Genomic DNA, 14,981 nt, shown 5'->3' with positions numbered 1-14,981 from the left:
TTGGCTTCTGGGTTGCCCGCGTGTGCGGACAACTGTGCTGGTCCGTGGACAGACCGTCTTCAGTGCTCCCGGCGCGGACGGCGTTGGGAGCGCCTTATTTTGACGGCTGTTGAACAGCCGCCGGTGAGGCGATCATCACTGTTTCAGCCACTCTCTGCAGCGTGTCGGCAAGGTGAGTTACCTTGTCGATTGCCGCAGAGAGTGCTGAAATTGCTGCGGCCAGCCCTCCTTCCAGCGCTGATGTTGTGGCGCCTTGGCTGGCTGCTGCTGTGTGGCGTGAGGCGACTGGCGCGTTACCGCGCCTTTCGCCTCCCGCCGTTGCGTGTTCTTCTTTGCGCACCTTCCCTTGGATTTGGAAGGCACGCTGGTCGTCAGGTGTGCGCTCGCGCGCACGTTTTCTGACGCGGGTGCACCAGCTTCTGTTGCCCCCTTCAGTGGAGGCGGAGTTAGCAGCGTTGGCTGCCGGCGTCGGCCTTGCGTGTGCCGGCCGCCTCGCCGGTTTTGCGCCTGGGCGCGGACGGCGGAGGGAGCGGTCAGCAGTCGTCGTTGCCTGCTGCCCCTTCTGGCGAGCTATTGCGGCTTTGAAGACTTCGCAGCCGCGGTAGCTCGCCACGTGTGGGCCGCTGCAGTTTGCACACTTGGGAGCGTGCGACCTCGGTAGCGGACACAGTCTGCTGGCATGGGCCCCGGCACACTTCACGCACTTCTCGGGGAAGGAGCAGTGGCGAGCCACATGCCCCATCCCCTGGCAGCGGAAGCATTGCACCAGGCCCCTCTTCTGCTTCAGGTTTTCGACGGTGACCTTGGTATTGGCCACCCTCGTCACCTGGTAGAGCCGCCTGTTTTCTGGTGTATCGGTGGCGATAACCAGAAGTGACGGCGACTCCTTGTGGCTGACGTGCGACTTCACACGCGTCACGTTGCGCATGCTGAAGTCGAGGTCTGTCAGCTCCTCTCGTAGCAGCTCCGGTTGAGCTGCCATCGGTAGTCCCTTGAAGACTATCTTCAGTAGTCGCTCGGGGACGGCGGCGTGTGTGAACCAGTGGAGGCCCTGGTTTGACGCCTCGCTCGTCACCCGGATGTAGTCTTCGGTGTTGGCGACTTGTAGCCGCACAAGGTTCCCTGCCGCAGCTCGCAAGGTGAAGTCGGCAGTCGTCCACTGCCTCACGAGCTGCAGGAACCCTTTATAGTCTTCTGCCACCTCGAAGACTACGGGCGGCGGCCTCCTGTGTGGCCGTCCGGTGGTAGGGACGGCTTCTTCATCGTCTTCATCGTTCAGGCGGCCTGCTTGGGCAGCGGCCGTGGGCGCCAACTGCTCGGGAGTAGGCTGCTCGGTCTTCTCTTCGACCGCAAGTGCCTTAAAACGGTTTGCGGTCGATGTGGGCGGCGGTGAGGGCGTCGTCCGTGGTCTGGCCGCACGTCTCGACGTGACGGTCGTCCATGTCGATCCAGCACCGCTATCGTCTGGTAGGGCACGCCGTCTGCCCCCGTTAGTTGAGACAGCAAGCTGCCTCCTCTTCTTTGGCGTCTTTTTGGCGCCGGTTGCTGCGGTGGTGTAGGACCGCTTGCGCCGCTCGCCCGCCGGGCGTTCCTGCGCGCTGGCCTTTGTTCTCCGCGCCCTCTCGTCGGCCGGTAGTGCGCCGTGCACTACGATATCGTCTTCGCCGGATTCGTCGTCCATGTGGTAGTCCGTGGACGGTGGCCGGGTCATCCTAGGCGGCGGGTCAGACAGGGCCGCCGGGGGAGCACGCTCCTCCGGTCTGCCACACCAACATCTCCAGTCGTCGTATTTGGGGCGCCGGATGGGGCCGTCGACCGAGCGGGGTCGGCCGAACGGCGATCCGCCACACCCATAGCTCTGCTCAACGATCCTCAGAACTCTGGGCGTGCCCACGACATCTCTGCGCGCTGCTGGAGCGACGACTCGGTGCGCGGTGCACGGTGCCTGGGTTCGGTCATGTTGGCGGCCGATTTAAATACCCTCCGCCCGCGGCGCACTCCCTCCGCCGTCTGCACCCCGCGCCATGGTCACGCGGTGGAACAGATTGCGACAGCATCTCAGATGACATCTGTGTGATAGCTCTGTCCACCGTGGTCGTCACAACGATACGTTTGCTCGATTTACTCTTGATTAACCCAATCGCTGGTTCCCAAGCCTTGCTAAGATTATAGCCACAGTCACGGTTTATGAGATCGTCATTGGTGCGAATTTCGATGGCCTCTCTAACAACGCTGTCCCAGTATCTCGACGTCTGTACCTGAATCCTCGTGTGTTCATACTCCATAGCGTGCTTTTCCGACAAACAATGTTCAATGACCGCCGACTTGCTCGGATACATCAGTCGAGTGTGCCTCTGGTGTTCACGGCATCGATCCTCGACGGTACACATCATCTGACCAATATATGACTTGCCACATTGACACGGAATCTGGTACACGCCGGCCTTCAAACCGAGGTCATCTTTGGCGCTCCCCACCAGTGCACGAGTTTTATTCGGAGGACAAAACACAGTTCCGACCCATTTCTTCAAAATGCGGGCAATTTTCTCCGAGAGTGCGCCAGTATATGGAATAAACGCAGTGCCTACCTCCTCCCTCGTGATTTCATCCATCTCCACAGGTTGTGCTGTAGTGGTTGGGCGGAGAGCACGTTCAAACTGCCACCCTGAGTACCCATTTTTTCGAAATACAGTTCTCAGATGTTCCAATTCCTGGGGTAGACTCTCTGCGTCAGAGATAGTGCGTGCCCTATGTACTAGAGTTTTAAGTACCCCATTCCTCTGTGAAGGGTGGTGGCAGCTGTCTGCGTGCAAATACAGATCAGTGTGCATTGTCTTCCGATACACCCCATGACCTAGGGTGCCGTCAGCAATTCTCTTGACCAAGACGTCAAGGAAAGGTAAGTTACCCTCCGTTTCAGTCTCCATAGTGAATCTGATGTTGGGGTGTATGGAGGTTAGATGTGTAAGGAAGTCAAGGAGTTTATCCATACCATTTGGCCAGATGATGAACGTGTCGTCCACTAACGGAAAAAGCCAGTAGGTTTCCATTCGGATGACGACAGGGCTTCCTCCTCGAAGTTCTCCATGTACAAATTCGCTACAACAGGTGAGAGTGACCCATGGCGACTCCCTCCATTTGTTCGTAGTATTCTCCATTAAAAAGAAAATACGTGGAAGTCAAGACGTGCCTAAAAAGTTCACAGGAGCTCAGCCTGTCAGTTCACCTGATGATGGCGACATGTATGATCGACGAAATATTGTGCCCGTTGGACACTCTAGACCGGCAGTACACCCTTGGATATTTTGATTATCAAATACACTGGGAGAAACTCAAGAATCAACTCAAATAAAATTTGCAAAGCACTCTATTGATAGTAAAGACACATGACTGTTTCAGGTATCACGCTTTATAATCATTTGTCAACATCCTTAACAAGTATCTGTGAGGAACATTATTAATAAGGCATTTTACACATACTTAAAAACGGATTTATCAATACAAATTATGTATAGGCAAATACATATGTTATATAACATGTCAGTACACATATTTTATGTTATCTTTGTGAATTATACATGTGATTAATACTATTTTTCAAGCATACATTGCATTTATGCACTCCTGGAAAATGAAAAAGCAACACATTTTCGCAAGTGAATAAGACCTGTTATACTTGCACGGGACACTATGAGAGGGCAGTGCACATGATGACCAAATGCGCCGCATTGCAGACACACCAGGAACTGCATTATCAGTCGTGGAATGTTGCAAGCTGCTCAGCAGTTGTCCATGGTCAGAGCCAATGGCAGCCAGTTTGCCATGGTATTTGGGCCTCCTTGTGTGTCTTCAACATTGTCAGCATGCCGCAACAGCATGTTATGCAACTGACAGAGTTTGAGTGAGGGCATATAGTGGGCCTGCGGGAGGGCGGATGGACATACCGCAAAATTGCGCAGCACGTGGGGTGAGAGATCTCCACAGTGCATCGATGTTGTCACCAGTGGTCAGCAGAAGGTGCATATACCCGTCGACCTGGGCCCGGACAGCGGCGACACACAGATGTACGCCATGCCATGACCATTGCATCTTACGAAGTGCCATACAGGACAGCACCATCACTTCACAACAAATTAGGGACTCTGTTGCTCAAGGGGGTATCATCAAGAACCGTTCGCAACCGGCTCTGTGAAGCAGGGCTACTATCCCACATGCCGTTACGGCATCTTCCGCTCATGCCCCAACATCACTCAGCCCACTAGAGGTGGGCATTAACGGAATGACAAATGGAGACATGTCATCTTCAGTGATGAGAGTCGCTTCTGCCTTGGTGCCAATGTAAGTCTAACGTGTGTGTGGCGTCGTGCAGGGGAGCGCCAAAATCTGAAGTCTGTACAACAGAGGCACACAGGACCAACATCTGGAATCATGGTGTGGGGAGCCATAGCCTACACTGACCGTTCTTCACTGGTGATAGTAGAAGGAATATTGAACAGTGAAAAGTACATTGAAACCATTATTCAACCGGTCTTGCTACAGTTCGTGCACCAACAAGGCGACATGCTTTTTCCACACGATAATGCGCGTCCACATGTCTCCCATGCAACCCAACATGCTCTTCAAGGTGTACCCCAACTGCCCTGGCCAACATGATCCCCAGATCTGTCCCCCATTGAGCATGTTTGGGATCGGATGAAACATCATCTTGCGCGGTCTGCACGACCGGCACGGAATCTGGCCCAGCTGAGGCACCAGGTGGACACTGCATGGCAGGCCATTCCTCAAGACTACAGTCGTCACCTCTATGATCACCTTCATGGGAGAACTGTGGCCTGCATTCCTGCAAAAGGAGGGTATACACAGTATTAGCGCCACAATTGCGTGCACTCTGTTGACTTTTCTCACGTGGGTATGGCTCTATCTTTGTGATCGTATGTTGTATATGTCCCCCAGTGAGTGTAAATAAAATATCCATTTGCTGGGTCGACGGATTCATGGTGTTCTTTTTTCATTTTCCAGGAGTGTATTTACAGAATTCCTCCCTCGTGTATACTATCCACTAAATTTGCCTCATTAAAATCATGCAAATATTCACAAGCTTATGATTTTATATGTATCGACCTTTATTAGCATGAATTCATAGACTACTTTGAAAATTCATGTAGTGAATTCTTTTCAATTAATTAATAATATTTAATTATACAAACTGTACCAATCAGGACATGAGTATGGCAGTTTTGATGCATTATGCCATGCCCTTTACATATTTTTGCTGATGACCCAATCTCTGAAATTACAAAAATATGATACTACTTTGATTCACATATGTTGACTCAGCTGCTACAATATTTCTTAAACAACAGAGTGTTTCATAAAAATTTCCAAACTTATACTTAAAATGGAGGACAATGCCGCAGTTTGTTTGCAAAACAAATATCCGGGATCTGAAACAAAGAACAGTATAATCTGAATAAAGTGGAGAAAAAAGGCTTTTTAATAATGATGTGAGATACTTTTTCCTATATAAAATAATTATGTAGTACTAAGGAGAGTAAAATTTTTTAAAGTAATAAAGTAGTACATAATTACAACCACAAAACTACTACTTATTTTCACACTATTTGTATTACAGACTTCCCATCTTCAAACAATGGAATCCCCAGGTAGGAATATCAACAGTATAGGGCAAGATAGATGAGGCCTGGCAAGAAGTCAGCATTCCAAAACATCCCAAAGGTGTTCTACAGGATTCCGATCAGGACTCTGTGCAGGCCAGTCCATTACAGGGATGTTATTGTCGTGTAACCACTCCACCACAGGCTGTGCATTATAAACAGATGCTCAATCATGTTGAAAGATGTAACTGCCATCCCGAAATTGCTCTTCAACAGTGAGAAGCACGAAGGTGCTTAAAACAACAAGGGGCGCAAGCCCCTTCCATGAAAAACAGGACCACACCATAACATTATCGCCTCCGAATTTTCCTGTTGGCACTACACATGCTTTCAGATGACATTTGTCATACCCACACCCTGCCATCAGATTGCCACATTGTGCACCGTCATTCTTCACTCCACACAATGTTTTTCCACTCTTCAATTGTCCAATGTTTACACTCCTTATTCCAAGAGAGGCGTCGTTTGGCATTTACCGGCGTGATGTCTGGCTTATGAGCAGCCACTCAACCATGAAATCCAAATTTTCCCACCTCCTGCCTAACTGTCATAGTACTTGCAGTGGATCCTGATGCAGTTTGATATTCCTGTGTGATGGTCTGGATAGATATCTGTCTATTACACATTACAACTCTCTTCAAATGTCGGCAGTCTCTGTCAATCAACAGATAAGGTCGGCCTGTACACTTTGGTGCTGTACGTGTCCTTCCATGTTTCCACTTCACTATCACATCAGAAACAACGGACCTTGGGATGTTTAGGAGTGTGGCAATCTCGCATACAGACGTATGACACAAGTGACACCCAATCACTTGACCAAGTTTGAAGTTCGAGTTCCGTAGAGTGCCCATTCTGCTCTCTCACAATGTCTAATGACTACTGAGGTCACTGATATGGAGTACCTGGCAGTAGGTGACACCACAATGCACCTAATACAGAAAACTTATGTTTTTGGATGTGCCCGTATGCTTTTGATCACATATTGTATTGAGTGGGATGCAAGCAGCAACCAGGAGGGGTCAGGAGGAGAGGAATGGGAACAGGAAGGGCAAGGGATAGGATTGTATGGCAGGGGTGGGGTAGGGTGGGGGGTGGGGAGACTGGAGGAGACAAACATTGTCTGGCAAAGTGTGCAGTGACTAGAATGCCAGCAGGCACAGCATCAGGAGGCAGGAGGTTGTGGGTCAGGGAGGTGGGAAGAAAAGGAATGAAAAAGGAAAGGAACAGGGATAAGATTGGGTGGTGCATTGACAGAGGGTTACAAACAAAGAGTGTGGGAGATGAGAAGGGGGAGGAGATGATAGGACAGAGTGGGTGGAAACCATTGACTGGAGGATGTGGGGACAGTATATTGCTCTAGGTTGAGACTGGGATAATTACAGTTGTGGAGAATGCATTGTAAGTATAACTCCTGTCTGTGCAGTTCAGAAATGCTGGTGGTATAGAATCCAGGTGGCTTGGGTAGTGAAGCAGCCACTGAAATCAAGCACATTATGTTCAGCTGCATGTCGTACCACAGGGTGGCCTGCTTTGCTCTTGGCCATAATTTGGCAGAGGCCATACATGCTGGACAGCTGGTTGGTAGTCATGCCAACATAAAAAACTATGCAATGATTGCAACAAAGCTGGTAAAGGACATGGCTGCTTTCACAGGTGGCCCGGCCACTGATGGGGTAGGATCGACCTGTGACAAGATCGGAATAGGAAGAGCTGGGTGGATGGATTGGGCACGTCTTGCATCTGGGTCTTCCCGAAGAATATGGTCATTGTGGCAGAGGGTGGTCTATTTTATTTGTTTTAGTGGGCAAAAACAACCAGGGTCATATGCTTCCATGTCGTAACTATAGAACATGAAGACAAAGAGAGGAGTTAAAAATGACTACACGTTAGTCCTAATCGATGGAAGAGAAGACAGCTAAAAACAGGGACGTGGAGAAAGGTCTATAAAATGCGCCATAGGAACACGGATGTCCTGACCTAAAAATTAAATGGCCTTCGCCACATCGCTATGATGGATAAAAAGTAAAACGCGGTTGACAACCCAGGGTCGTCTGCTGAAACAGTCAATAACTCGGACAGCGAACACAAAACAAGAACGTAAGATGTTTAAAAAAGGGCATTGTGCCAGGAAATGGTGAACCATCAAAGGCTAAGTACAATAAGCACAAAGTGGTGGGGGACCACCACTTAACACATGGCAATGTCTGAAAAGACAGTGCCTAATACGTATCTTAGCTAAAATGATCTCCTCACTGTCTGACGACCGAGAGGAGGTCGTCCAAGCTGCTGGGAGAGGATTAATAACCTGGAGCTTCTCCCCATGAAGGGAGGACCAATCGTGATACCAAAGTGACACCACCTGCTGCCAGACAGCAACAAATAGATCGTCTGAGGTATTGTAAGAACTAGCGGGCTGACATACGAGAAATGCAGCCCTGGCAGCAGTGTCAGCAATCACGTTTCCTGTCAGACTGATGTTACCAGGAACCCACATAAACATCACAGTGGCTACATCAAGAGTGAGCAAGTGACAGCTCACCTGGACCTGTTGCACTAAGGGACAGATGGTGTACAGCGCACAGATGACGCAATTTAAAAGCCTGTGTCAATGGCTATACTGCGTGCCCTGATAGAGGGCAAAGAGCTCTGCTGTAATTACTGAGCAGCGTTCCAGAAGCCAATACAGAGACACATGGGTGCCTGTGACGAAGGCATACCCAACACCACGGTCAGTCTGAGAGCCGCCAATGTACAAAAAGCTAGTACCGCGAAGTTCCGTGCGAAGGTCGTGAAACTGAAGGTGATAGACCAAGGCTGCAGTAGTGTCCTTAGGAAATGAATGAAGGCCAAGGTGAAAACAGGCTGCCACACGAAGCCAAGGTGGTGAAGGGTTCACACCCACCGGGAAAGTGGCAGATAGCATGAAGTTAAGCTGCCAGAGCAAGAGCCGAAAGCGAACTCCAGGAGGTAACAGAGAAGGGAGACGCGCCCCATACTGGCACCAAAGGAGTCTTCGAAGGAGGCACAGGATGGGTGGTCATGCATGGCAGACAAATAGCACGCATTTCTGCTGATGAGAAAGTCACAGCAGTAGGACAGCAGTAGTTTGCCAGCTTCTGCATACAAATTCTCAATCGGGCTAGTATAAAAGGTGCCAGTGGCAAATGGATGTCATGATGGTGGATAGTATTGAGACAGCGCAAGCGGGAGAGGCGTACAGATGTATGAACGAAACACACACAGTCTACTTTCAGACGGGCTACGGACGGGTACAAATGGAGGACGGTGGTTCGATCTGTTCCCCAGGAAGAACCACTGAGGACATGTAGGACATTGATGGACCACATATAGTGGGCTGCCCGGTAAGACCTGTGGGAGAACCAAGAAAGTTTCCTAGCGAGCATGAGCCCCAGGAATTTCACAGTCTCAATGAACGGAAAAGCAACAGGCCTAACATAAAGATGGAGGAAAATGCCAATTGCGTCACCAGAAATTCATACAAACAGTTTTGTCAGTGGAAAAACAAAAGCCATTGTCGATCGAGACATCCCTGAAGATGCCGCTCAATGAGACAAGTCCGTGGAGAACTGCAGTAGATAGCAAAATCATCAACAAAAAGGGAGCCGGAGATGGTTGTCAGCAGTCAGGCCATTATAGCGTCAATGTCGATGGCAAAGAGGACGACGCTCAGAATGAAACAGAGGCACACCGTTTTCCTGGATAATGGTGTTCAACAAGGCAGAACCCACACATACCTTGAAAACTTGCCTTTTAAAAATTCTTGAAGGAAATGGGGAAGGCGGTCACTGAAGCCCCACGTGTAGAGAGTATGGAGGATACCAGTCCTCCAGGAGGTGTTGTAGGCTCTCTCTAAATAGAAAAAACACAGCCACAGTCTGGGATTTCTGCAGAAAACCATTCATGACATGGGTGGACAAAGTGAAGAGATGATCTACTGCAGAACAGCGTGCTCGAAATCCACACGATGAAGCAGTTAGTACATTGCGAGACTTGAGCCACCATACCAGTCGGGCACAAATCATACTTTCCATCAACTTGCAAACACAGCTGGTGAGAGATATGGGGCAGTAGCTAGAAGGAAGATGTTTGTCCTTACTGGGCTAAGGTATGAGTATGACAGTGGGTTCATGCCAGCCTCTGGCAAAACATGCTCTCTGCCCAGTTGCAGTTGTAAGTATGAAGCAGAAAGTGTTTGCCCACAAGAGGAAGGTGCTGCAAAATCTGAATGTGAACATCGTCTGGCCCTGGAGTTTAGGATCAGGATGAAGTGAGAGCATGATCTAGCTCCCTCATAGTAAAGGGGCATTGCAGCACTCACGATTCTGAGAAGAGAAGGATATCGCCCGAGCCTCCTGCGCTCCTTTCCAATGGAGGAAGGCAGGGTGATAGTGGGAGGAGCTCTTAACTCTCCGCAAAATGATGGCCCAAGATGTTGGAGATAATATTGTCTGTTACTAACAGGCTGGAAACTGGGGAATAGATCTTAGCCCCAGAAAGTCATCGGAGGATGGCTTACTCTACAGAAGAGGGAGTGGAACTGTTAAAATAACTATTGAATGAAATCCAGCTAGCTTTTTTACTATCCTGAAGAATGCGATGACACTGTGCACACAACTGTTTATAATGAATGAAGTTTGTCAACGTAGGATAGCAGTTAAAAGTGCAGAGAGCATGTCTCCGTGCGCGAATCGTGTCAGGACACGCCTCAGTACGCCAAGGGTCTGGGACATGGTGTGGTAAAGAGGAAGTGCGAGGAATGGAACGTTCTGCAGCAGTAAGGATAATGTTTATAAGATATTCTACCTGGTCATCATAAGAGAGGAAATGATGTTCGTCGAAGGTTGCCTCCAGTCGGCCTTAGTACGCTGCCATTTGAGTGAGCATATAGGTGGGGTTTGAGTCAGTAAACAGATAGCACACGGGAAATGGTTGCTTGAGTATGTGTAGGAGAGAATGGACCAATCAAGATGATGGACATGTTGGGCAGTGCAGAAGGACAGGAATGAATGGTCGGACTGTGATACCTTCACAGCCTACTTTGATCTTGGACAGAAACACCATTCTATCAAAGGTGAGAAAAAGAGTGTGTGTGGGCACTAAGGAGGCATCTACCTTTTTCATCACCCAATGGATGGCCATGACACCCTGATTACAAATGTATGTATGGTTTTCTGCCTCAGTCAGACCATAGAGCAGCCTAGTGTAATAACACCACAGGAAGAACCCGGAGTGCTGTGGGTCTCGACATGAACAGGAGAAGCAGCAAACAGTTGTTTTGCTTGAGAATCAGAAGTAGTCTCCAAAAGCAAATACACATTGAGTAAATAACAACTTTCTGAATAAGAAATGGATATACTGTACAAAAGGACTGTCTGTCTTCAGTATGTGAAACCACGAGGAACCACAGTGCAGCTGGGAGGGTCTTTGAATTGGAAGCTTCATTCCATTTACGTTTGGTAGACGTGGACTGTGAAGATGATGATTGGCTCATTGTGATAAAATCCCCCATGACTGTTAAGGCTTCCAGCTGGCAACCTCCCACCCTCCGACCCCCCCACCCCACCCCACCCCCCCACCCCCCGACCACTATGTGGAACTTACCCGCTTTAGGTGATTGTTCACATCTCCTGAACACCTGACAGAGGAACCAATCGGCAATTTGAGAAGGTAATAGTGGCCACATGCGAACCCTACCTGTTGACCCGGGGCTTGGAATTATGCGTTACCCAGTTGCCTGTTATGCATCAGATGCTTGGGGTGGCCTTCAGGAGCACACAGGGAGGAAGAAGAAAAAGAGGAGCCTCAAACACCAAAGCAGAGGAAGGATAGGAGACAGCAAACAAAGAAGGGAAAAAAGGAACGAGAAACAGTGGAGAGAGTGTTCAGCTTCCAGCGACTGGAAATGCCAAACTCTTTCCCAAATACATATAAGACATGATTCCCAAGAGAGAGGGAAAACAATAGCAACAGGATAGACATGCAGCACAGAAGGGAATAACTGCTGCAAAGGCTGGGCCCCTGAAGTGGCGAAGCATGAACCTGGCAAAGAACGGTGAGCCCCCCGGTGGAGTGGGGGGGGGGGGGGACCAAGGGGCTGGGATTGGGAGTGGCATAGGGATGGACTAGGATGTTGTGGAGGTTGGATGGGTGGTGGAACACCACTTTAGGAAGGGTGGGAAGGATATTGGGTAAGATGTTCCTCATTTCAGGGCATGATGATAGGTAATCAAAGCCCTGGTGAAGGATGTGGTTCAGTTGTTCCAGTCTGGGGTGGTACTGTGCCGTGGATTTGTTTGTGTTCCTTCCCTTGAAAGGAGAAATAGTTGTGGGATAGAGTCTGAAGGACACTGGGAAAGGTAGTGTTCATAGTGTTCAATAGCAGTAAGACCATCGGAATGAGGGATGTTGGTGTATGGGAAGATAGAATTCTTTGTCGCCAATCCCTCAAACCAAAACCTCCCTAATTCCAACATTGAACCATGTCTCTTCCAGTCCAAACCACCATCCAAACGTGAGCCCCCCTCCCACCTAAACACCTGCTGGTCATCTTCCACGAATTCCTTACCTTCAACTTAACCTCCTCATCCTTCACCAGGTCCCTTCCTCACAACACCAATTTTTCAGTAGAAGAAATTATAGGCCTTCCACAACTCAAAACAAACCCTGACCTAATCATCTTACTTGCAGTTAAAAGTTCCATCACTGTTGTTATGAATCACAATAACTACCTGGCAGAAGGCCTCTGCCGATTATCTGACTTCTTCACCTACAACTTCTATCAGAGTGATCTCATCCCAAAAGTCCAACACAACCTCCAATCCCTGCTTAAAGCCTTAGGCCCTTGTCAGACCCCCCCCCCCCCCCCCCAACTTCATTTCCTTGTTCACTTCTATGACACCCTGCACTCTCTCTTTTTATATGCTCTCCAAAATCCACAAACTAAAGAACCCTGGACCACCCCCTCCCATTGTGGCTGGTTATTGTAGCCCCACTGAAAGAATTTTGGCCCTCATTGACCAACACCTCCAACCTAATAAAATGCCAAACCCCTAGTCTGGTTCAAGTTCACTGATGATATCTTCATGATCTGGACTCAAAGCCAAGACACTCTATCTTCGTTCTTTCACAATCCCAACACCTTCTCACCCAACTGCTTCACTTGGTCCATCTCAACCCAGCGTGCCACCTTCCTAGACATTGACCTCCACTCTGATGGCTCTATCCACTACTCAACCTACATTAAACCCACCAACCACCAACAGTATCTGCATTTTGACAGGTGCCATCCCTTTCACACCAAAAAATCCCTCCCCAACAGCCTGCTCACCAGAAAATGGGGTATCTGCAGTGACAAGAACTCCCTTGCTCAATATGCTGATGATTTCATCAAGATCTCCACAGACAGGCACCATCCCCCAGATCTAGTCCACAAACAAATCTCTCATGCCATTTCCTCTCACACTGTCAACACTCCCACCACCTCCAAGAACTGGTTACAAAGGAGTGCCCCTTCATCACCTAGTACTACCCCAGACTGGAACAACTGAACCATATCCTTCACCAGGGCTTTAATTACCTATCACCATGCCCTAAAATGAAGGGCATCCTACCTGAGATGCTTCCCACCCCTTCTAAAGTGGTGTTCCGTCACCCACCCAACCTCCACAAGATTGTGGTCCATCCCTACGCTATACCCAATCTCAACCCTTTGCCACAAGGATCATACCTCTGTGGAAGGCCCAAGTACAAGACGTACCCAATCCACCACAGCCTTGCTGCAATCACTGCACAGCTTTTTACATTCATATGACTACCAACCAGCTGTCCACTAGGATGAATGGCCACTGTCAAACTGTGGGCAAGAGCCATGTTGACCACCCTATGGCACAACATGCAGCTGAACATAATATGCTTGATTTCAATGGCTGCTTCACTGCCTGAGCCATCTGGATTCTTCCCTCCACCACCAGCTTTTCTGAGTTGCGCAGATATGAGTTATCTTTACAACACAGTCTCTGCTCCCATAATTAACCCAGCCTCAACCTACAGTAACTGCACCCTGGCTCTTCCCCTTCCCTGCTCCCTCTACGTTGCTGCTTGTGTACCACATGATATTTGCATTCCAGCATGAGCTCCCAGAGCTGGCTTTCATGTGTGCATGAGGTGTGCTTGCTTGAGTGTATGAAGGGTGTGCGCTTCTCTTATGGTGAGGAAGGCTGTGGCTGAAAGGTTTATGTAAATGTCTTTCAATTGTGTCTGTCTACAACTTAACATGTCTTCCTTATGGCAAGTAGCAACCTATCTTTTCCTACATTGTTGTGATTCCCCCCCATGAACCATGGACCTTGTCGTTGGTGGGGAGGCTTGCGTGCCTCAGCTATACAGATGGCCGTACCGTAGGTGCAACCACAACTGAGGGGTATCTGTTGAGAGGCCAGACAAACGTGTGGTTCCTGAAGAGGGGCAGCAGCCTTTTCAGTAGTTGCAGGGGCAACAGTCTGGATGATTGACTGATCTGGCCTTGTAACACTAACCAAAACGGCCTTGTTGTGCTGGTACTGCGAACGGCTGAAAGCAAGGGGAACCTACAGCCGTAATTTTTCCCGAGGGCATGCAGCTTTACTGTATGGTTAAATGATGATGGCGTCCTCTTGGGTAAAATATTCCGGAGGTAAATTAGTCCCCCATTCGGATCTCCGGGCGGAGACTACTCAGGAGGACATCGTTATCAGGAGAAAGAAAACTGGCGTTCTACGGATCGGAGCGTGGAATGTCAGATCCCTTGATCGGGCAGGTAGGTTACAAAATTTAAAAAGGGAAATGGATAGGTTAAAGTTAGATATAGTGGGAATTAGTGAAGTTCGGTGGCAGGAGGAACAAGACTTTTGGTCAGGTGAATACAGGGTTATAAATACAAAATCAAATATGGGTAATGCAGGAGTAGGTTTAATAATGAATAAAAAAATAGGAGTGCGGGTAAGCTACTACATACAGCATAGTGAACGGATTATTGTGGCCAAGATAGATACGAAGCCCATGCCTACCACAGTAGTACAAGTTTACATGCCAACTAGCTCTGCAGATGACAAAGAAATTGATGAAATGTATGATGAGATAAAAGAAATTATTCAGGTAGTGAAGGGAGACGAAAATTTAATAGTCATGGGTGACTGGAATTCAAGAGTAGGAAAAGGGAGAGAGGGAAACATAGTGGGTGAATATGGATTGGGGGAGAGAAATGAAAGAGGAAGCCATCTGGTAGAATTTTGCACAGAGCATAACTTA

The 14,981-nt window shown here is 48.8% G+C and overlaps 1 protein-coding gene across 1 annotated transcript in view; it reads right to left on the bottom strand.

The window, feature by feature from the left end:
* Positions 1-3,468: 3,468 nt before the first annotated feature.
* The window catches only part of LOC126192643 (ribosomal RNA processing protein 36 homolog), an 88,597-nt gene continuing 77,084 nt past the window's right edge, over positions 3,469-14,981 (bottom strand). Inside the window, exon 7 of the mRNA XM_049932618.1 lies at positions 3,469-5,444. The gene's annotated coding sequence lies outside the window, so the exon portion shown is untranslated. The remainder of the gene's footprint in view (positions 5,445-14,981) is intronic.

This window comes from Schistocerca nitens, chromosome 1 (genome assembly GCF_023898315.1).
Source record: "Schistocerca nitens isolate TAMUIC-IGC-003100 chromosome 1, iqSchNite1.1, whole genome shotgun sequence".
Classification (NCBI taxonomy): domain Eukaryota; kingdom Metazoa; phylum Arthropoda; class Insecta; order Orthoptera; family Acrididae; genus Schistocerca; species Schistocerca nitens.
This window is presented reverse-complemented; position numbering and strand designations above follow the sequence as displayed.